General features: G+C 41.1%; 1 long non-coding RNA gene across 1 annotated transcript; it reads left to right on the forward strand.

Annotated features, from left to right (window-relative positions):
* The first annotated feature begins 384 nt into the window (after window positions 1-384).
* LOC129603688 (uncharacterized) lies at window positions 385-1,480 on the forward strand. The gene is made up of 2 exons (XR_008693826.1): window positions 385-703; window positions 1,114-1,480. It is a non-coding gene; the product is annotated as an uncharacterized LOC129603688 (long non-coding RNA).
* Window positions 1,481-25,217: the final 23,737 nt, after the last annotated feature.

A 25,217-nucleotide genomic window follows, 5' to 3' on the forward strand; every position in this document is an offset into this window, starting at 1 on the left:
TTTAATAACCAATTATTTTTTTGTTATTGCTGAACTACTGTAACTGTCATCGTGTTTAGTATCTCAGCTTGTGTAACTGTAACTCTATTTGTGAAAGCAATACAAAGTAAATAGAATTTTTTTTGTGACATCGTTGTGAACCTCACATTTTCAGACTGAATTTAACCAATCAAAGAAAATATCTTTTTCTGTTGTACATGCATCTTACTCTGTGAACTTTAAAGGAGTCATATCATGCTTTTCATTCTAAAAAATATTAGACTTTAATGTCTCAGTAAGGTCTCTGTAAATTTTCATCCCATAACACCCTTTAGATCGTCCACACTGCCCTGTCAATATGTTGTTTTCACTCCCCATCAGCAACGCTGTGTTTTCTGGGGCTGGTCGCAAGCGAAGCTGCTCACCACACCTCTGTGCGGAAGCGCATACCTTTTTTGTTGTTGTTGTTGTTTTTAAATTGGCTCCATGGATACGAGCCACCGCACGGTTAGGATACAATAGGTGGCAGTAGTGCGACATTGAGAATGCAATCCACCGCAATCCTCCACAGAAGAAGAAGACCCACTACAGAACTGCACGACATTAGTCAGCTGGTTTGTAGCGTAGTAGAACCATACGTCTACGATCCCGAATCTGACCCTGAAGCTGAAGAGGAGGCTGTTGAAGTCACCACATTTCGGCTGATGCAAGATGTGTCTCATTGGTAATGTCGCATTTACTTCAATTTAATTGATTTATGTAATTTGCAAAGCGACTAGCGGTTGCTAATGCGAATGCTAAATGGCGTGTGCACGACTTACCTGGAAAACTCTCGTTAATAGAAAACACTACTTTAGCTTACATTATACAAATAAATAAGTTTGAGAGCATAGCTGAAATAATATAAATACATTTTACATTTACCACATTCACTGTTTTGTCTTACTTGTGCTGCTGCTCTGACAATTTTATTTAAAAATGTGCATTAATATTTAGAGCAATCACTGCATACCTTCCTGGGAACAAAAAAGCATTGGTTCAAATATATATTGACCTAATGTATTTTTACTGCTTTTAATTATGTTTTTTGTCATTCATGATAAATTTGACAGTAATATGTCTCTGTATCTAAAGTTGTTACAGGTATCTAGTCTACAGAGGCTAGTGAGCTGGTGCTGAGGATTCCTGGGGTGAAGAATCTGAGTTGCCATCTCTTCATGCTTGGGTTGTAGATGAAGGCAGTTTCCTGATGGATAAAACACTAAAACACTCATAGTATGATTGATGTAGACCACCTGTAGAATAACTCCTTTACCGTTTGAGTAAAAATGTGTTTTTTGAGTGCAACACTCATTAAGATTTTTTTTAACTTTATTTATATATAATTTATATGCGTTTTATTTATGGCCGCTTCAACTTTATAGCTTACCATATTAGAAAGAGAAAAACATGTAATTTCAATACTATGATTTCCTAAATAAAAGTGTTTTCCCTTCAGAAACAGAGTTCAGTGAAATACATAATAGTTAAAGCCAACTTTATTGTAAACCCAAAAAAATACACCACTACTCCAAAGCTAGACAAACTGTTACCTTCACACTCCAATGTGCAATGTATAGGTTACTGAGTTAATTAAGAAGTCTGGGGGTTTGAGGACGAAGGAGAAGCTTTTGCAGGGCCCTTGCAGACGAAATGCATGAAAGTAGGGTAAACAGGGAGATGTGGGTGATCCTTGTTCTCATCACTATTTGGAAGACTGAGCGGAAGCAGTCCTCTACCAGATGGAAGCTGTGGCTGTCCTCACCATCACCTCATCAAAACAAAAGGTAGTGCAATCAGAATTGTAGATTAGGTGAAATGTAATTATTATGTAGGTCAAAACCTTCTCTGAATGTAAGAACACACAATACCAGACAAAAAATTAAACCAAACAAGTGAGGAAGGCCTGTCTGTGCTAAAACAACAGATAAACAGTTGTTACAATTCAAATATAAAATCTAAACAGTATATACCAATTAAAATCTTCTATTACCTATCTTACTGTTGGTACATACAAACTTACATACCCTCACTCCTGAGCTGGGCCAGGCAGATGTCTGTGTACCAACAGTCTGCAGTGATTTCTCTGTTTGACAGCCTCCTTGCATGTGGGCAACTGGGATTGCCCTCCTACAGTATAGAAAAGACTTACATTTTACCTGTAAATTGGTATTGGTCCTACAAATATAATGGCTATGGTACAAGCTACGGTAACTGACCAGATAAGCAGCAGGTATTGTAGAGATGTGACTAATTAGCAAACTAAGCTTGAAACACAACACAGTAATCATTCCAACTAATCATGTTAGAATTTGATAGAAACAATGACATAACCCCCAAATCACAAGTTGATTTAGGCTCTGACAACAGGACGGGGTGAATAACAAACACAACCGCGTTCATCTGCAGGTTCTTTTGTAGCGATCGACCAGCTGTAGCTCTAAGTGCAAAAGGCCTAAAGGCATGCTAACGGCTAACGCACACACAAACAGGAGCGGCAGCACGCCAACAGGACAAAAGCTCGATCCACCGCTTCCTGCCTGTCGCCGATCGAAGCCCATCGCTATTAGCTGTTCCCCACACAGGTGTGTGACTGCACCAAACTCAGAGTAGCACATTTGAAAGGGACAAAGGCTCGGTTTGACTCACTGTAGCCGTTAGCGACGCTAGCGATTAGCTGTCTCACATGTGGGTTACTGCATTTTAAACAGACCCAACTAACATATTTAGATATCACAAGTATCAAGCACAAACTTACTACAGCGAGCTAGATCCACCGCTTCCTGTCTGTCGCCGCTGGAAGGGCGTAACGATCAGCTGTTCCCCGCAGGTGTATGTGATTACAGAAAAGGACAGACGCTAGACCCACCGCTCCCTGCCCTGTAGCCGCTCGATGCCGTTAGCCATTAGCTTTTCTCCACACAGGTGTGTGGCTGCAGGAGCCCACATGAGCCACATTTGAAGGGGACAAAGGCTCGGTCGAATGGCTGTAGCCGTTAGCCATAGCTAGCTAGTAACTTGACTCACACATAGGTTACTACATTTTAAACGGACAAACTAACATTTTAAAACATTTAAATATCAAGCATGTACTTACTTCAGTGAGTGGATGACGGACTTTAGGAATAGGTCCTTTTTTTCAACAGGAGCCGTGAAACAAATCCAGCATTGTACGCACCCTCGTTTGAAATGCCACATACGTATAAATGCTGAGGCAGTGTTTTCTGGCACCGGTCCGTTAAAAATAAAGTGACCCACAAATCCTCACTTGTTGAGCCCTTGTTAAAGTGATAGGGACTTTGGTGTTGTAGAACACCTAAGAACCGAACTATTTCTATGGGAGGACTTGGGCGCTGCCGTGCTGGTCTGTTCACGGTGAGTTGAGAGGGGGGAAATGGCGGAAGTCCAGTTTTGGTTCGGATCATTGTGGGGGTGGTGGTTCAGGATTGTGCAAGGAGAACTTTCAACCGATGTGACGACAACTGGGACACGGCCTCAGAGTAGTCGTGGCTGTTGTTCATTGGGTTGAGAAATTAGTTTTCAAATGTGAAAAAAGCAGGAAATGCATTTCTACCGTGCTCAGTGTGTGTATATGTGACCCATAGAGTCATAGGGACGCTCCAAAATGTCTAAAAAGTGGATTTTGCATGATATGGGCCCTTTAAAGGCCATGGATGTGTGATACTTCCTTGTACCTCATTTCCAGGTGCAACACTCTTAATGAAAACTACAGAGATTGTGTGTAGTCTACATGGAAAAGGTCACCTTCTTATGTACAGGACATGTTTTATTTTAAAACTGTAACTTGACAATTGTAACAATTACTTTTTGTCTTTCATAGTCCTTCACTACGACCCTGGACATGTGAATCACTGAGAGTAGTGCTCATGTTCTCATGAAACACTCAGTAACAATATTTTGAAGCTGCTAAGGTGAGACAGGCATCCATCAGCAAGCTCCTTGTCAGTAGTAGCATCATCCATGTACTGAGGCAGTGTAGCCATGGCAACATCGATCTCTGCATTCTGAAAACACAATCCTACACAGCTCTGTTTTTAATAAATTGCTATGAATAAATATTCAAATGAAATTAATAATTATGGTTTTAATGACTCTAAACTAAACTATATAAATGCAACAAAGATTGTAATTAACCATTTGTCATTAATAAGGTAGCAAACCCTTACAGATACACATCATATCTCCTGTTCACCATCAGTCTGTTGTCTAGACCCAACACCTTTCCCTCATCGTTTCCTGATACAAAGCCTTGGTTTATATGGTATTACTGTAAATTGGAAAAGAAATAAGTTTCACTTTGCATACTGCTGTGTACCACAGCTGTAACACTATAAATACATGTCTCTTTCCAAAATACAATAGACTCCCCCTTATGTCACACTATGTCAGTTAGTCTGTGTCACATTGTTACCACTAATATGCTACACCAATATTCTAGCATTAAATAAAAAATACAGGTGCTGTGATTTTTTTAGACTTCAGGGGCCTCATGTACAAAGAATTACATAGATTTTCTACTAAACTTGACGTAAGTTCAAATCCAGAAAACTGTACAGATGTACTGTATCAGCGTACGGATCTACTGTACGTACTGTATGTTTCCTTTGTCTTTACCAATCAACGTAGGTTTGAGTGCAGGTCATTGAGTAGCAGACTCCTGTGCATTCATTTAAATACAATCTGCGTCTGTGCAGTACAGTGAGCTGGATGCTGCAGGTTCCGCACAGGAGCAAAAAAAAAAAAAAAAAGTGGTCTGACATAAAGATGGATGTGAAGCAAAGTTTACCACCAAAGCATCACTATAACAGAAGAAGAGAAGGAGAGAATAAAAATGTTTCATCCTATGACGGTACTTTTATAGCGACGTTTCCAGTCAATGAGTCCAATCACATCAGGTAAACCTGCTCTCGATGCAAACTGCGCTTTAATGGTATCCTGATCAACTGTTGCATGGGAACTTGATGCCTTGCTGACATAGGGATGATTGCGTCCCACAGAGCTGGCTGGGTTCGGCTCAGGGTCCACTACCCACCAGTCTGCAGCTTCCTCTGGATGTTCCCATGGCTGGAACCTTAGTGTGGTCAACAGCTGGATGTGCGCTGGCTAGGAACGGGCACCTCTACCAGATTCTAATAGATCCTCTATGATATCCTCTAACAGAGCATCTAACAGAGCTGTAGAATATATGTTTGCACTATTTTCCTCATATTTTCATATCTTCTTATCTTATGTTTTTTTTTTATACATCTGACCTTAGGCGTAGATTTGTGCTTACACCAGGTTTTCATGCATAAGTACCCTTTGTACATGAGGCCCCTGGTCTTTTTGAGATATTCAGATATGCTCAAGCCAAAGGAGATAAGAGGAACTGGTTTAACTGGTCACTACGAGCCCCCCCCCACACACACACACTTGCATTCTCCGAACCCTGTTTCACTCAAATGAAGTCCCTTATGTGAAATCTGCTGATGTAGCCTATAACAAAAAAAGCACAGAGGCGCTGCCACGTTCTGCCCCATACCCTACACCATACCACGGCTTCACATTTGATAAACTACCCTGGCACCCTGGCTTTGTTTGTAATATTAGCACAGATAGGATTATGACAGCTGTGATGGATGATAGAACAGGCGCAGTGCAGCAGTCTCTGAAGCAGGACGCCTCGTAGCGGTCAGGGAGGTCGGGGCTCGGGGCCGCTGCGCCCACGCTCGGCCAGGGAGGGATGAGTCTCATAATGTAGTGAGCCTCGTGAGAACAGGGAGGCGCCACCTGGGAGGGAGAGAGTCTCGCCATGAATGTCAGATTGACAGGAGCAAAATGACGCAGAAAACTCATTATGACAGTGTGGTATGTGCTATTAGCATATCCTCCTGTAGATTCTGTTTCCTGCGAGGGGAGCCACGTCTTCCCACTCTGGCACTCGCTGGTGTCATCCCATTTAACAGCTTGTAAGATGTTTTACTGATGTGCGATTGTATTGTGTTAAACTAGCAATTTTTTCCCTTTATTCAGACGTGTTTTTTTATCCTCCTACGCTTTCCCTTATATTTTTTTTCCAGCTTGTTGCTGAGTGTCATGCAGAGGCCAGATATTTAAAGTAAAGAGAGTGAGGTTCTGAAGTGGTGCTCGAGAGAGATGTCTGCATAATTCCACCCGGCAGATGAATGGGATCTTTCAGTCTGTAGCACTGTCAATCCGACAGCTTTGAAGTGTGCCAACTTCACAAGAAATCCCAAACAAAAAGGCCTAGAAAAAAAGACGTGCTGCAGAGATCCAGGGAGGGAGAAGTTGATGTCTGTATTCTACATTACAACACTGCGGGATTTTCTGCGAAACTTTTCGGCACAAGATTTATTTATGGGCTTAATGAGGAGCAGGCCTGAAGCTGGAGGAAGAGAAGTGGGTGAAATGTTCCCGCTGATGTGTCACAGCAGAATTATTATGGCGCACCAAGGCTGTTATTTCAACTTGCATTAGTGGATTTTGAGATGGGTGGTGGTGGAGTTATCAAGTGAGCAGGCGACAGTTGGGAGATGGAGAAATTAGGCAGAGCTGAAGTGAGAAAGGATTCCTGAGTCCTACTCACCTTTACTTCACTAAGCATACTGTAAAAAAGTCTTTGGTTGTAAAAAGACAGTCCCGTGCTGACATTGAGCCCTTTGTGCTCCCTGAGCCAGGAGGCCAAGGAGATGAATGATGACAGACAGTCATTATTTATATTTGTGTTACGGTAACTTCAGCCTCTGCAGCAGAGTCTTAGGGGAGGGGGGTAAATGAGCATTCATTGAGTCTGAATACACTTCAGGTCCTTCATCATCTCATCCATACCCACTACTGTTTTGCTGCTTTGTACATATGATAAATACTGGCTGGGAATGCTGCCATCTGCCAACATTCTTCCATCCTACATCACCTGTAAACATTCAAATATAGCTACCTTTTTTAGCGGCTTAGGACGTTATAACGCCATTCAATGGTCATTATCAGTGGTTATCAGCCCATAGGTATGGGCCAGTAGGTGCCTATCTACCTGCTGGCAGCGGTGAATAGGTGCAGTAGGTCGCCGTCATTGATCCATTAGGTTGATCACGGCTCAGATTATTTAATCAGCAGAGTCAGTAGGGACGCTGTTGAGCGGAGGATCAAAGTTTTTGATTTTGATTTGTTAGCGAGCATAGCTTAGCAAGTAGCTAGCTGTATTGTGTTAGCTAACTGTAACCTGAACCCCCCACCCGTTATCCAGCCCTAACCCTAACCACAATAACCTCTAAAGCCACTGAACGTAGCAACTTAGCTAGCTGCTAGCTGTTTGCGAGTAGGTAGAGCAGGCACCTACTGGCTTGTACAAATGCACTGATAAGTTCTGATCAGCCCCTTCGTTATGGGTGATAACATCCGAAGCGGGTGCCTTTTTAGTGCCAATGGTGCTTTTCCAAGGCAAAACCAGAAGGTGGAGCTTTGATCACAAAGCCTTAGTACTTGAATTGTAGAATGTAGAAACAGTTCTGTTATTGTTAAAGATAATTATAATTCACTATATAAAGCATGTTCACTTAACTTGCACAATTTTGCAATAGTTTAAGTTTTATTGACAGAGCTCATTTTTAAAATTGTTTTTACAGTTTATATTGTGGATTTTAAAATAAATCTAAATTCAAGAGAATATCAGAAGACAGCATTTTCTCTTAATTCTACTAATTAACACATCAGAGATGATGATAACTTCTTTTCAAGTCTAGTCTCATGTCTTCTAAAAGTTCTGACTGGAATGTGATCTTTGATATGCAGTGTGCTTTCATGAGTTCTCAGATGTAGTATTTCTTATATTAATAAAATATATTTGATATATACTGTATGTTATTTATAAGATTGTTTAGTAGATATATGCATTTTTGTGATGATATGGGTTTTATTTCATCCTACTGAATAATGTTTCAACACATCAGCAAATGTTTCCTACATTAATACTGTTGGAAGTTTTCCTTATAGCTTTGTTGTGAATATTTTTTTTGTTGTTGGACTGTTTTATGGTATGTTTGACTTTTTAGAAGCTCTTGTTATGTGTCAACAGTGATATTGGTTGAAAACCTGTCAGATCAGCAAAACCAAGGCGTCAGGAGGATGTCAACATCACCTGTCAGCCCACCGAACAACCCTAAACAACATACTCCTACTAAACATCATAAAATATGAGATTAAAACAGTTTAACCATCCGCAAGGTGCAGTATATAAACCTGCTACCACAGCTATTCTATCGGAATAACTGAGGAAACCATCAGGGTAGAAGAACTTGGATGAGGAAAGAGTTTATGTGCTGTTGGTCTCTTTGCTACAGTATCTGCTTCAGAGACACTTGGTACACTTCTGTTTATAATAATAACAATCTTAGTTTTTGATCAAAGTTAGATTTCTATACGGAAAACAAATTTCTAGTAGATAGTAGTAGAAAATCAACAACATGACATGAATGCTGCTGATTCTGTCATGGCATTAGACGTGACCGACCCAGATGCACAGCTCCAAGACGGCAGGTAAGATACATTAGGTTTAGATACATTAATTACTTAATTAGGTCATGCTAACTTATGCAGAGTCTCGTACAGTATTAAACAAGACAACAAGCCCAAATACACCAGTAAGCCAATAACCGTGGCATACTGTAAGTGGCAGCCCAGTTCTCAGTGAAACAGAGCTCAGAACTCTTGGCTATACAACTAAATATTAGTTTGGTGATCCATAGAAGGCTAAATTTTTACAAGGTATTTTTAGTATAGAAAAATGCAGTTACAGTGCTATTTAATTGAACAGCATAATATTCATTTTGCTTCACTTTCTGTAAAACAGTAACATATTTGATATTTTCTTCATCTGCTGAGTGATATGGTTTTTGTAGGCCAGAACAGGATTTGACCCCTTTGTGGTGTCATAAACCCCCACACTATCCGCCACATTGACATTCCACAGGCAGGCACTGTCCCTATATTTATCCTGATTCATCATAAACCCATGTGACTTCTGTCTACATGAACCATTCATTTGCTCATTTCTGAATGGAGTACTGCACACAGGGATCTGGTTTACTCAAGAGGGATAGTTTTTTAGACCTATAGACTGGGGTGTCTGAATAAGTAGCCTACTGGCTGCTTTAGCCAAAACTAGCTCTACTGTACCAGGTACAGGAGGTTTGACTCGTAATCCAAAACAATATGCAATAACAATATATCTGAACACAAGGCAAATCACATGAGATACAGAATAATTAAGCCACTTTAGCTATGGCGTCTACAAATCACATCATTCCCTGAGTCCTCTATGAATGACATCACAGACATACAAGCAGACGTTCACAGTGTAATCACTCTGAACGAGCTAAAAACACAAAATATTGTGTGTTGATACAACTATATCAGTTCATTGTTCGTGAAAGACAGACATACAGCAAGAAAAACACCACCAGGCACTTCAAAGTTCTCTGTTCAGTCTGTAAGTAAGTAAGTCTGGGACATACAGCTGCAGCACAATTCACCAGAAGAATTATTAATAATGAAATATACAGAGCACAATTTGCCTTTGATTTCAGCTTTGTCACACCATGATTCTTACAGGCTTCATGTGTATAAGATGGTGATAACGAAACTTAAAATTCTGAGAAGACCATCTGCCAGCAGGACGCCTGGGAGTCAGCTGATTGCAGAGTAATAGCATGATGTTATCAGCATCATAGTAATTTCACTGTGGAAGGTGTCTTATGGAGCTGGTGCATACACAGATCAACAGCTCACGCTCAGGACTCATGCAGGCTGCTTGAAGCCTAGTGTATGTGATGATGGTGTGTAAATGTCTTACCCATCAACATATAACTATTATTAATAATCACTATAGATGTTTGATAGATAACTGTAAGTACAAAACCAACCCAAATTCCAACAATGTTTTGTGTGGCTGCCTGATATTTGACACCAAGTCAAATTCCAAGTTCTGTAAAATGCTCTCTACAGGACCTGGCAATAAAGCTTTCCTGATTCTGATATGTGTTCTGATTATGATATACTGTATCAAGAGCTTCGGTAGTGGTGTAGGATCTGAGCAGCTTAGAGCACTAGAGACCATCAGAAGGTCAATGTTCATTGCATTCCCTGATTTTACACTGCCGGCGTGTGAGTACAGAGGCTGCACATGCTGTCCTTTGTATTAGGAAAGGTCTCAAACTGGACCGACGTCTACCGGGCATATGTGAATAACTTTATTTAGCTCCATTTTCACCACAGCATCGCTTACTGTACCTTCAGGTGGCCTTACTGTATGTGATGCAGCGTCCTGTAAACTGCATGTTATTTGTAACCACTGACTCCTGGGAAGCTGCTGGTTTCTATGGTGGAGAGGGCCGTGACACTGAAGGCTCCAGGAACAACATTATTATTAATTAGCTTCAAGCCTGGTTCCATGATTAGCCAGGTTGCACAGGAGTTGTACATCATACAATATGCCAACAGAATATTTTAGTGTACTATGACACAAAAACATATTTATTATCATGAAGTCAAATGATGGGGTTTTAATTTAGAGACACTGCAATGAGTATGAAATGTTCACAAATTGCTGCAAATGATGAAAGAGGAAAAACTAGTTATGGGTTGGTTGAGGTATTTTTAATAAGCAGATTGCATATGCAGGATGTGTACTCTATTTTAAATGCGCACTCACATAAGCTTAAACAAGCCAATTAGGTTCATATGCAAACTGACCACTGGCAATTTATTCATCATCTACACGCATCTAAGATTCAACAAAATGAACAAGTTCTCTTCTCTAAGGTTAAAGAGTCCTCTTACCACAATCCTCCTTCTCGCTCACTTGTGGAGCATGCAGTATAACCTATATGATCTGGTAGAAGGGTTAAGGACGGGACAGCACTCTGGTATATCACGCACGCTTCACATCTTAATCATAAATAACTCACACAATCACAATCAAAATGTTAATGTTGGGTACAGTACAGTAGCTCTGTAGGGACAAAAACACCTATGAACTGAAACCTATTGTTCCTACAGCATCAGGGTGTGGGACGTGCAGGACTGGACTCTGGGTGAGTCACTGGAGTGGGAGCACCGTTCGCTGTCAGCTTGGATGGTAAATGACGTTGAGCTGCTGACAGCAAGCGTGTGCTGCAGGGCAGGTTTATGAGCCGGCATAAGGGAGACACTGTGCTGGGATGAGTCAGGTGTGGTTGAAATATAAATAGAATGTAATACTAAACAAGCTCACCGTTACTCTATATTTTAAAGGTTAATTATTTGTGACAGGACCAACACCTTTGTAGGGTTAGGGTTGGGGTTAACTCTAACCCGTATACTGGGGGGGTTAATTATATATGCACATTTTTGTCTCATATGCTCCTTGCATTCTCACTGTACATTTATTCAGGTGAGCCCTAAGTTCAGCATCAGAGTGCTTACAGGCCAAAAGGTTTACTTTTATGAAGAAGAGTGGCAGCTTGTGAAGTAAAACATCAAACATTACTATGTCTCATTAAGCAGACATTGCTCCATAACATCAGCGGGTTAACGCGATAACAATGTCGGACTGGATACTTGGTATCCGTCCATTAAATTCATTAGGTCTTGCTTGTGCTCTTTCTTTATCTTAATACTAAAGACTAATTCAGATAGAATTCAACTTTCATCTTACTTGAATCATACTGTATAAAAAGAATGTGTATTTCTGTTCTTAGTTTGTGTTAACTTACTTTTTTACTGTGGCATTTAAATCTGCCCACAGCCCTTGGAGGTCTGATGTATTGTTTATATATTTTTTACAAGACAATGAGTTCTAATTGCTCTACTGGTTTGCATACCAGAGATATTTTCATACTTCGCATGGTTTACTTGTTTGTAAATAAAGTTTGATTGATTGATTGATTGAAGGAACAAGAGGTCAAGCTGCAAAAACACCACATCGAACATCTCCTATAAATACAATTTATAGATGCTGAGCACTTCGGTTCCATGTTGGTACAGTACAGTACAGTAGCTGTGTTTTTTTAACGTGAGACAGCACTGTGCTGGTTTCTTTCCATAAGAAAGAAGAGTCCTCACATTAAGTCAACTGACTCTGATAAATAAGAAATGAGCAAATTCTACATGCTTGTAATATCCGCCATCTAATGTATTCTCCTGCATCTTAGATACACTGGAATATTAAGATTCAAGAGAAATTTTTATGTAAAAGTTATGTAAGTACTTTCTTGTTTTATTTAATGGGTCATTGCATTCTGTTTTGCTATCCTTTGCTTTTTATAATAAGTACTTTAATGAGGATATGGTAGGTACATTAAGCTAATCAGCTGATGCAGGTTGTTTTAGCTGAGCCAGTTGGCTAACATTACCCCTGAAACACTGCTAACGTTTTCATCTGAAGATGTGGTACAGGTTGACACACTGAAGTGTGTATTAAATAAGAGTACGTCATTAAACATACAGTATTAGTCATAATTGTGTTATTATTCCATCAGCATTAATATCTTGCTAATGTTAACACAAGTTAACACAAGTAGGCATTTTTGTTCTTTCAAGTAGCCCCCTATACTGTGCTACTTGTATAAGCTACCCCTTATATGTGTGGCTTGTTGGTCTTTGTGTGTGGGCTGCGTTTGAATTCCGAGACTGCTTGTTTTTCCTTTCTTGGTGTAAGGAGGATAAAATTCAAGCCAACTTTATCATAAACATAGGTAAAACATGAATATATTAACTTAATGTCGCTGATTTAAAGTCAGACTGTGAGAAATGCTCTCAAAAAAATACATCCCATTTACTTAAAAATGATTTAAATGTAAAACTGTGTAAATGATCTACAGTAATATTGATTCTGTGTAGTTGACACCTTGACTTCCGGTCTGGGAACCTTTATTTTGTAGGTTCTGTTCCTGTTCGTGCACTCCTTGTTCCGCTAACTTGTCTTCCTAATTTTTTTCACCTGTTGTCATAATCACGGCTCGTGTCTAACCTTTGTGTTGCAGTTGTCCGTAAATGACCACTGTGCATGTTTTGCACCCAGTCACTCAGCGGAGGCGCAGTATGGCAGGCCGCGAGCGTGGCTGCTGGATGCGAGTGTCTACATGCGAGTGATGGGTAGATGAGGCGTCATGAAGTGCTTCGATACATTGCAAAACTGTATTGATACTGTGCCGATACTGTGTCACTGAATAATGACACCTAGTGGACCTTAAAAATTCCTACAGGCAACCTAGTTGACAGACTCTGCTGACACTGATTTGATGAGCTAATAAAAGTATAATAATAGATTGTGTTTTTGTTGACTCAGTACCTCATAGGATCCTGGGACTTGGTGATACTGCCCTCTGTCAGGTAGCTCTGCACCTCCTGGATGGAATCAACTGTGGTACTTTTAGTCTCCCTGCCCACTTCAATGACGACATCTTGTAAAAGGTTATCTAAAAAACAACAAATTGGCATTTTAGTAGATTTCCAAACAACAAGAAACAAATAATGCTGAAGTGGGTGCAGACGTCCCATCGCCGCAGCAGAAGGTGGAAGACATCATGGCCTGGGCCGTCTGTTTGGCTGATGGGAGCTTGGGTAGAGGGATAAAGTGTGCACATTTAGACAAGTGGGGACTGGTAGGGGTTGCAGGAGACCGGTGGGTCGTTGGTGAGATGGCTTGTGCATTGAGCACGTGGGGCACCCGGCCACGTACTCCCGGACATCCGCTATCATGGTAAGCCACCAGAATCACTTGCCCACCCAGAACATGGTGCGGGGTGCTCCAGGGTGGCAGCTGATTGTCGATGCATGGGCCCAATGGATAACTTTACATCTCAGACCTGGGGGAACAAACAGATGGTTGGGGGGACATGCAGGTGGTCTTGGAAGACCCTGGATGGCTTCCTGGACCGGCCAGGTCACCGCTCCCACCAGGCATCCTGCCGGCAGTATGTGATTGGGTTCCGCTGGGGTGTCCAGGTGGTCGTGGAGACGAGAGAGGGCATCCGGTTTGGTGTTCTTAGACCCTGGGCAATATGAAAGGTGGAAGTGGAACCGGCTAAAGAATAACGCCAAGCGAGCCTGGCGGGAGTTTAGCCTTTTGGCTGTCTTGATATATTCCAGGTTTTTATGGTCGGTGTAGACCAAAAACGGCTGTGCTGCCCCCTCTAACCAGTGCCTCCATTCTTCAGGAAGTCCTTCAAAGTAAAAGCGGAAATGGACCTAAGACGTGACACGTGGAACTGGATGAGATTGAACTGTCACCAAACTTACAAGTCAAAGTTGTTGCCTAAACACCATGGCAAGTGCTAAAATGTCATTGCTACTTTCTGCATTTCAAGAACCACCCCCCCATGATAACAACAACTTGGAAAAAGACACTGCTGGACGCTGTGTATTATGTGGACCCGCCACTGTCAAGACAAACTTGGAGAACATTGTTTTGTTGTGGACTTGCTGCTTTGTATCTTTCCTGTTTTTGTGGTTTCATTCAAAAGTAATTGATAGGTACAAACAGAAGTAGTTTTGTTGAGTGAGGCATAGGACTACTGCAAATGGTTGGTAATACTATGATGTTAAAACGGTATTTGTGACTTAAAAGGTAATTGAAGACGTTCAATGCTTTAAGCAAACAGTTTAGTTCTATTCTAATTCTAGGGTAATTGGTTTAGATTTTCGTGCATTAAGAAAAATAAATATGGTAATGTGTCAAAATGAAACTGGTAATGTCTACATAATTGTAGTGAATAATTTAATGTCATAAATTAAATTTAGTAGTCAATCAAAAGCTTACATAATAAAATACAGTATAGTATACTATAATACTAAGATTTACCTAATATGTTCATAATAATGAACTTCATGTTCCAAAAAGGAGCATTTATTTTAGTAATATTATCAACAAAAATAACTCATTACTTAAGTAAAATTAATTAACAATTAATAAGTCTCTTAAATTATTTGTAATAGTAAGTAAATTTTACTGGATCCTGATAGGTAAGCTGTACTTGATATCTCCCCAGTAAACTAATTACATTTTTTGTGTGCAGATTCTTTTTAAGTAAGTCTTACAAGTTATTTTTTCAGTGTAATTATCTTTATATAACTATCTTTTTTCCTAGCTATCTTTTGAAAATGAAGCAAATAAGAGTATTGACCAAACTTCACATCATATGCAACTACATTATTTATGTCCCTTAACACCTAACTTCGTTGGATAATTCAATGGAAACAGCCACATCCTGCAGTATGTAGTGTAGTTCAGAAGCTGCCTTTCTCTCTCACTGGTTCGCTCATTGGTTTTTTTAGCACTGTGTTCAGGATTCAGGGGGAACAATACAGGACAGGACAAGTGCAGCTAATGAAGTCCTCTCTGTTCACTCACTTCTATTCTTAGTGCTGACTTCCTTCATTATCAAGCAGAAGGTCCCAGTTCTGGCTTCACCCACCTGCTAATTCCATCTCAAACCTCTGAAGTGCGTTTTCTGTAAATCTAACACCTCTGTTTACATTTATATAAGGTGTTCATCTTTAGCTTTATTTACCTGCAATTAGTTGCCAGACTCAAAACGCTTCACATTTGATTCTCCCACTGCTCCTGGCTGGAGGAAACAGGGAAAGAAATCGCAGCGTGCTCCATTTTCACATGATCTCTCCTCCCAACGTTCTCACACACCATAAGATATGCACACTTAACATAGTCATGTTTCACGTTTCAGACTTCTGGCAAACACAAATGTGCCGCTTCTTGGCACAAAGCATTGCCTGACTAGTCTCTGGTGTGGGTGGTCCTGTATGTTGTAATAGGAAAGTGTCAAAGTCTGGTAAGTATCTAAAAAATAACAGATGAGGGTTGGAGTCGATCCATTTGATTTGTGTTACACACTTGAGGATTCATCCCTAGTCACATCACATCTACACATCTAGTATAGTCTCTAGTAAATCACTAAAGGCCGTCAGTTGTTGAGGCTGAAACAACCTTGAATTTCACTGTTTAGTTGTTTATTGTGTGAACACTCAGGTAGGGGCATACTCTTCTGTTTTTTCAGCTAGCTGTCTGTGGTTTAAGAACATTTTGCTTTTCATTATCCTGTCATCAGCTGATGTCTCTGGGATTCACAGAATCATGAGCCGACCATTCATCCTCCTTCAGGTGGCTACTGATCCTTCAGATACACTTCGTGTTAGAGCCAGGATTCCAGACCACGCCACTGAGCCCTGTTTGATGGGGCTTCATTGTTGCCTGGCATTTAAGGCATAAGACTTAAGGCTCACAAAAGCAAAATATTCGAAGCAGGTTGCTTTAAATCCCGTCTGAAAAAAGTTGCTGAGTTTAATTCAATTTTAAAAACTGATAAAAGGCCAAGATTGATTAAGGCTGGATGGAAATCTTTTTATTGCCAAATGCCACGACTGCATTAATCAGCCTTGTATTGGTTTATAATATTTCTTTAATGGGGGAGTCTGGAGACACAGGAAAAATGCAGCAGTAGTTATTGTTAAAGTCAGTGGAAGGACAGCTAAATCAGCACGGCAGATCTTTGGATCTTATCACTGCACCTGTTATATGAACATCACAGCCTCTCCGAGGGTTTCGGATAATAGAAGGTTTAACGTTGCATAATTGATTTCAGCTGCCTTTCATGTAGATCCATGCAAACCACTGACAGGAATACACTCGCCTCTGTGAAAAGTTTCACAAAACCAATTCCCACATTGTTCTTCCATTTCTCACCTTCTAGGGCTTTTTTTGGTTTACATTTCATTTGTTTATTTGTCCCCCTGGAGTTTAAAGGGAATCATCTCGGAGGTCTGGAATTTGCAGAACGCCCGGTGTTGGTGACAGCCACTGTTGGGTTTGTGCTGGGGCATGTGCAACAGTTTACAGCCGCTGGCATCATCGGCTGACGACTGGCACATTTTAAGCTAAAGAGCCAATCAGTTGCCATGGAGACGTCACTCGCAGGTTAGGATGAGGTTGAACATTTCAGCTGCTCATGGTTTCTGCTGCCTCTATCTTCAAGCAGGGACACGTTCACAGAGACAAAATGTAATCAGTCTTTTGAAACTTGGTGTTAAAAACATTGCCTGAAATTTTGGGAAAACAAACATTTCACTTAAATTTACAATCTAAACTAAACAGAAGACAATATACAATACACAATAAATGTTACAGTACTGTAGTTCAATGCTGATTTGATGTACTGTACGGTAATGCTTCAGTAACTGACAAGAAAATGTACTGTAAGTGAACTGTTTGCATTTACTGAGGTGTGATCAGACCTTCAGAGTCACAAACATTAACACTAACAAATATACTGTATGTGCACTTCTGGCGCCAAATACCATCAGAAAACAAAAAAGCTTTTGCTGCTCAAAACAAGAACGAATTAATAGTTCCCTCAAAAGAACATTAAAGAAAAAACAGCTGACCATGTACATATCATGGGTAAAGTTTTAATAGATGAAACCATTTCGACCGGATAATTCCGTACTATATGTGGGGTCGTGGGCAGCCTACCTACGAGGCAGGGTACGCCCTGGACAGGTCGCCAGTCCATCGCAGGGCAACACGCACAGACAGACACACACACACTCACGACCAATCGACCTAATGCATGTTTTTGGACCGTGGGAGGAACCCAGAGAACCCACAAGAACATGCCAACTCCACACAGAAAGGCAGGGGAATCGAACCCAGGGCCTTCTGCATAACCGTGCCACCTGAAAACACAACCAGTCATAGTTAATAATAGCTCTTAGATTCTTCCAAATATACACAAGTTGTACAGTATATGAATTAACGTTTGCCAGAGCTGAGGCCACATTCCCACATTTGATGACAGAAGTCACTTTCATTTGCAGTCCAGTGCTTAAATCTGTTGCAAATATGACTCAGCATAAGGTGGAAACATTCTCACATGTGGACAAATTGAGATGACTGAAAGAGAAATTCTGACAGCTTAATCAGGAGGGGAAGTCTGGATGCAAAAGGAAAAGAAAATACCAGAGTCTGGCACCGAGGACAGTCCTTAGAGGAACCATCATAATCTCTTTTTCTGCCTTCCCAGTCTCTGCAAAGACGATTCTATAAATATATGATGGGAACAGGAGGAAGAGGGAAGCGAAAATCAAACATCGCTTCACTTTGAACATCAGAAGTTGAAGATGTCAGTAACCTTAAAGGAGAGGACAGTAACAAACACGCACAAACAAGAAAATTTTGTATGTGATCATTGCAACAATCTGCATGTCTTACAGTATTAGCTTGAGACATGCTGCTGCTGCTGCTGCTGCTGATCATGATGATGCTGCTGCTGCTGCTGCTGCTGCTGCTGCTGCTCAACCCACACACGATTCCCTCGTTTATTTCACTCACGTATTCATCACCCCAGTCATTTTGGGGAATCAATTAGAGCCAGTGCCGGCACCATCCCATGTGTTAAGGGGATTAGTTGGCCAGTGGCTCAGCTGCATTCAGCGCCACCTGTTTTCACAGCTTTACATGCTGAACCAGGATGACGTTACACACAGGCAACATGACGGGGAGCAAAGATGTCTCAAACCCAACCCACTTCTCTCTGCCTCAAGCTGGATACCACACAACTGATGTCTTTCTTAAAATTAAAATGAACTTGGCTTATCTTTACAGCGAGCAGGCGCAGGTCGTACCTGTATGTGTGACTTATTAGAATGCATTTTAGTAGAAATTAGATTATGGGATTACAGAGCGGTGACACTTGTCTTCAAGATGGAAGGGGTCAAAGGTTCAGTGGTACCCAGGAACAGATACATAGTCCATTCCAGAATAGAGGCTGTGATGCTGTGCCAGAACAAGTGGGCTGCCCAGCAACCTGCCAGAGCGGAGAGCCCGGTGCAAGGCAAGAGATAAAGATGCCCTGCTGCTGCTGCATAACGAGACAGGACTGTGCTCAGACTGACTGTCCAGACCTCTAAACACACACACAGGTCAGGACTACACATTAAAGATGTCCCCCCAAACGTGATGTGAGGCTTCACAAAGCTTCCTACAGTAGCTACATGACACCTTCCACTGAGCTCTCATAATGTATGATGCCTTACTGCAGCGCTGTGAAACACAATAATACTAGAACACCTGCAGTAGGTACCATCAGAAGATCAGCCTAAAGTTTAGCCTAAAAAAAAATCCAAGTATCTCACTCATGAATAGCTTGCACCGACAGTTTGCATCAACAACTGCAGAGTCATTCGGTCGGTGTTGGTGTTATCCGCTGAATCTTTTTAATTTGATTTTTTTCAGTATCAGTAATAGTATGAGAGTATCTTCTGTAACTCAGGCTCCCAGGCTAATATTTATTGTCATATTACCCTCCTACATACCTACAATGTAACTCTAGCACCTCCTGCTCCTTCAGCCTCTGTGATGTACAGTAGAACTGACTCTTCTTGGGTACGAGACCTCAGTCTGATAAACAATGCAGCCAGAAACGAACAGACTAGACTGAGGAGCAGACAAAGCACAAACTGTCAGAACTGAAGCCTAAAGCCTCAATTGTGAGGTCCAGTGTTGAATGAGCCTCAAAGCAGACTGGAGGAAGGCAACGTCCACATTAGAAATGAAACGTATCCACTGCCCCTGACTGTCCCGGTAACGACACACGTCTGTGTTCATCGATATATTTTCTGTGCTCAGCTTGTTTACTTGTCATCACATCAGCGTCAGGAGTCAGCGTCTACTAAGGAGAGTGAACGTGGCTGATAATAAAGGAGGAATAGTGTAGTAGGCGTAGCCTCAGTGCACAAAGCTGCTCAGTTAACCTGCTGGTTTTAGCTGATTAATGTTAGGACTGGACCCACATTTATGTGTCAACAAAAGCACAGCGGCCTACACAGATGACCCATTGTCACTTCTGCATACACAGCAAGGTCTGAAGGTTGTGCATTGAATCTGCTTCAGGATTCGGCCCACCTGTGTGCTGCAGGGCCTGAGGAGACAGTTTAGGTCCATCACACCTTTTGTGGCTGAGGCCTAGAGACATACAGTGGCAGCAGCGGCAGGTGAAGTGGAAGGTCACTACTGCCCTCTGCTCAGTTTGAAACTCTTCCACACTGAGCTGCTATTTCCTCTGCAGAAAATTGCTTTGCCAGCGTGCATGAAAAACATGTTTTCAGTTCGTCTTATCTGACGTTTGTTCCTGCGCTGTATTGGCTTCTTTGAACTCATAGCACCTAAATGACTGGATGTCTGGATTCTTTCAGGTTTTTAAATTCTGAAGCTGTATGTATGATTGTATAATCCTAAATTAATTAATACTTTACAAGTAAGTAGCTTCCTCAAATGAAGAACTGAAATGGAGTTCGATAATGAGTGTTCTTGGGTGTCTCATTTCAAATTAGTGCTCCAACGAGGCAAATAAAGTTCAGCTGAGCAGAGTGGAGTGAGGAGATTCTGATGGAGCGGCTCCCACTGCACATGTCAAACAGAGAGTTTTTCTGCTCGCCAGTGTTTGCAGTCAGTGTCCAACAGCTTTTCATTCCATCTATCTGTTAGTTTGTACCAGATGAATAGACATTCCAGTCTGCTGGAGCTCACATCAGGGATTTACCCTCATTTCCAACCAAAAATGGTTGATTGCTTCTCAATGAGTCAGAGGAGGACTGTCTTACACAAGAACTCAGCTTCTCTATCAAGGAAATATATTGAATTTTAATGATCAAAGGCCCGCACTGTTCAGCAGTGCAGCACTGTCTGCTCAGGGCCAGAGTGTGCTTCTATGAGCTGTGGACTAACACACTCATGTCAGCTGACACAGTCTTGTCCTCCTTGTGTGACAGATGTCAAGGACACGGTGGCACAAATGGCAACACAACACGGAGACTGAGCCCTGGACTGAGACACACTCACAGCTGGATCCATGTCACATGAAGTTACTGACAACCTTGACCTTCAATACGTCTGTTTTTACAGTGCTGAATACATTAGCTATAACTAAGCTACTGTAGAACTGTGTAAAATGAATTAATTGCCACTTGTATGTGTTGATAAATGTTATATAAAGAGGAACTTGTCTTGATCAAACAAAATGTTTGCTTTCTAAGTTTGAGGTAAATAGTCCAGATTAATAAGAATCTGCCAACAGCTGCTTAGTAAAAACTGTAAACTCACAGAAACTATGTTCTTCATTACGTTACAGTATAGTTAATTATGCTATAAACCTGCCATTTGTTGCCTGAGTAGCAGCTAAGAATGGTCACAACCAGACTCACAACTGCCAAGGTTTTATAACTTATTTTGTTTACCAGCACCAGCTGCTGTTACGCTCTGTGTGTATGTGTAAAGCCCTACAACAAGTTACCAGGACCTAGTCTACAAGAAGTGGAATTAGCACATACTGTACTGTATAATGTACATCAGAAAACATTTCCCAGCCAAAAACAACATTGTCTCACATGCAGTATGGCTCTTTTCTCCTCTTTTGTTTTTTTTTGTTCTTACATCTTAATCCTTGTACCTTAGATGCAAGGAGCCGCACAAAAATGTAGGGAAAAGGAATCAAGGAAACATGTAATTAGTACAATCCGGAGAAACCTTCGTTTGTGATGATGGTACAGCTGTGAGTGTGCAGCTGTTGGGGATCCTGCGTTAAGTGGTGCAGTGTCGTCATCCAAAAGCAACGTGTTAATACTTACATACAGTACATCTGCAGAGTTTAACGTTGGATGTCCTTCCTGATGTATTGATCCTGGCTCAGGAGTGGCACAGAAGTCACTGGCTTGCAACTCCTGATAGATTCGAACCCGTGATGTTGCCTTCAGCAGTGCTTTAAATCCTTTAGATCCCTATTATTGAGAAAATGAACAATACTAAAATATTTTGCTAATTAGGTTTGACAACATACAGTATATTTTTAATATACTGTATGTGATCCCATGACAGAATGGGAAATCCACGAATGATAATTTAGCCAAAATGTCACATTGAAAATCACAAACACAGGCATAAACATCCTGCTGCTGCTGCTGCTGCTGCTGCTGCTGCTGCTGCTGCTGCTGCTGCTGCTGCTGCTGCTGCTGCTGCTGCTGCTGCTGCTGCTGCTGCTGCTGCTGCTGCTGCTGCTGCTGCTGCTGCTGCTGTTACTGAGTGAATCTGAGCTTAAAAGGAAGATGCTACTTGCTTAACAGTTCAAAGCTCATGACTATAGAAACCAACAGGCATTCAACTACTTTATAATTCCCCCCATCAAAGCCTTTTGGAATCAATAACTTTTGAAGACAATACTGCGTCTTCTCCTCCTACATTAGGTTAAGTACTGTATCTGTTCTCTGGAGGTAAACCTTAATTTTTAAATGCTGATGTCACCTGCCAGTCACCAGCCGCCTGCCGCCTGATTACCATCTAAGCTGCTAATAAAGACGTGCATCCATGTTAAGATGCAGTACATTTTCAGTGGTGCAGTGTCAATTGGGTGATAGCACTGCTCTGATCCACTTAGATCCTATGGGAGAAGCCTTTGTGTGAGTGTATGATAATTGATCTGTGCAATTGGAGACACACCTACAAACCCATGCCTATGACTTGTGGTCCAGTATTTAGTGTTCTGGTTCTGTGGTTAATATGATTTTTCCTAGTTTGACATCCTGCAGAACGTCTGTGGTGGAAACAATAACATGTAAAACTTGACTTTAAAGCTTAAAGATATAAAGGACCTCACCGTGTGGAAGTAGGGCTCTCACTCAGGCCTGGTGCCTCTGATCACTGTGTTCATGAGGGAAAGTTGTGCCTTATTGTCTATTAATAAGAATCAATGCATGGAACCAGTGAGCCAGTGTTTGTTAGAATCTCTAAAAAGCCTAATCTAATCTAACCTCAGAACAAGCTGCACAGCATGTGTGCTAACCTTAACCACATCACAACATTAAGAAGATCTCTACTTGGATTTAGTTAATGCATAAATACTATAAAAACATAACCACTGCATACAGTAGTAGCTGAATCAAGTGTAACTCATGTCATCATGACTTTTGGCTACAGATTGACATTACAACTCATTTACTGAGCTCGTCTGCTTGCTTATTATAAACCCATATTAATCTTATTAACTTTAAGAACTGAATATTCTACGGTTTATTAGTGAGGCAGTCATTACCTTTCACTAATGGATTCAATGACAGATTAACAGATGCTTCACAGTCTGCTGACCCAAAATATTTTCCTTTAAAGCCTTAAAGCAGATCTAAGCCACATTAATAAATTGTGTTTTCTATATTTTCAGTCCCATATTCCTCTTCTCCCTAACACGTGTGTCACAACAGATGTGTTCCTATTTATATCAATTCAGCTGTCTCCAGCTTGTAACAGCTTGCATGTTGCTCGTAAACAATAACTGCAGATATTTAATACAAGTGTGTGTGGGGGGGCAGCTGAGGCTCAGAAAGAATAGCAACTTTCATCTTCTTGTCAGCTTCTCATGCTGCCATCCAGTTAACATCAAGGTGCTTTGCATGTTTTCCATATCTCATGCCTGATGTCTGCAAAAAATGTAAAATTTTAAAATAAGCCTACAGTAAGCTGCAAAACGGAAGGTGATCTAATCAAGTGATCGTTCACTGTGCACAGGCTACGGTGGTACAGTACCATGTAGCGAAAAGGGGCAAATGGAAGCTATCAATGCAACAAAAACTATCTGAAGCTGTTCCACTGCTACGTTTTGAACATTGATGTCTTTATTGACACTGATTTATTCAACATTCAAAATGGTAGCTGAAAAAGTAATACAACCTAGAAATTCAAAAGGTGGATTCAGTTTTGCTGAGTTGTGATTCTGTATAAAATCAACCAAAGCAACCAGGTCGCCCTCTCAAAATCAAATTAGACCAATAAATCAAAGCTCCGCCCTTAGGCACTAATAGTTTTCTAATAAATCAGGCACTTGTTCCATACAAATTAGGGTTTCGCTAAAATGCAGCAGTAAGTCTGCTGTTGATGTACAATTCTGAGTGCAGGTTTCAAATTCCTGGATGCAAGTTCACATACAGTATCTGCAGAACATCAGCTTTGAAAAATGAGGTAATTACAAGTTTTCCAAGTTGGCCTGATTCCTCTAAACGCACCAAATATTAAATGTGGAATGTCTTTGTCTTCAAAACTCCACAGACATTCTCATGTTATCCTGCATTTTGATACACTTGCAAATCCATCTTCTGTGCATATGTTTTTCCCATTTTCATGCCAGATGTAGTGCTGCATGTTAGTTTCAGGCTTTTCAGTCTTAGTTTTATCAGTCCACAAACATTTTGCCAATAACACTGTGGAGTTAAGCTGTTGGATCAGCAATGGTCTTTTCAGTAAGAAGCAGCCATCTAGACACAGAAAGCGGATGTTAGTCAGTTCCAATGATGCCTTCAAGTGTTGGCTGCTAAAGCAGCTACTAGAGCAACCACAGCCCCAAGGTATCTTTGGCCTAAAATATTTTATTTGTGAGAAGTTTTAGTGGTTTTTATCAGTTGAAGTAGCTCTAATCCCATTTTTGATTAGTTATGTTATTAATTATTTTTAAGTACAATATATGTGTTAATACTTTTACTGTATATGATGAGCAGATTCTATTTCATGAATCCTTAATGAAAATAACTACAAAATTCTAAAAAAGTTTCATCTTCATACACGTTTTCATTTTTTTAATGTCATCCTGTGTGTGTGTGTGTGTGTGTGTGTGTGTGTGTGTGTGTGTGTGTGTGCGCGTGTGTGTGCGTGTGTGCGCGTGTGTGTGCGTGTGTGTGTGTGTGTGTGTGTGTGTGTGTGTGTGTGTGTGTGTGTGTGTGTGTGTGTGTGTGTGTGTGTGTGTGTGTGATGCCCACCGGGGGTGTCTACAATCCTCTTATAGCGAGCACAGCAAACAGGTTCTCGTTCTGACAAATCAGCTGCAGTAAATGACTGTGTCCCCGCAATCTGATGCCTCCAGTTCCAGCAGCAGCCAAACAGCCAGTGGAGTGGCTGATATCAGCTAATGGAAGTGTGGAGCGGTTACTGTCAATAAGCTGTCACACCAGTCTGAGATGGGCTCACCGTGTAGGGACGTGGGTGGCTGTGTGGCTTGATAACAATCCTGGAGTGACACACTGTCACAGCGTGAAGCTGGTGCAGGGATCACGGTGGGTCAGCTTCTAGCTGCAGGTACAGTACTTCTACAGCTTTT

The sequence above is a fragment of the Betta splendens genome, chromosome 24, assembly GCF_900634795.4.
Source record: "Betta splendens chromosome 24, fBetSpl5.4, whole genome shotgun sequence".
Classification (NCBI taxonomy): Eukaryota; Metazoa; Chordata; class Actinopteri; order Anabantiformes; family Osphronemidae; genus Betta; species Betta splendens.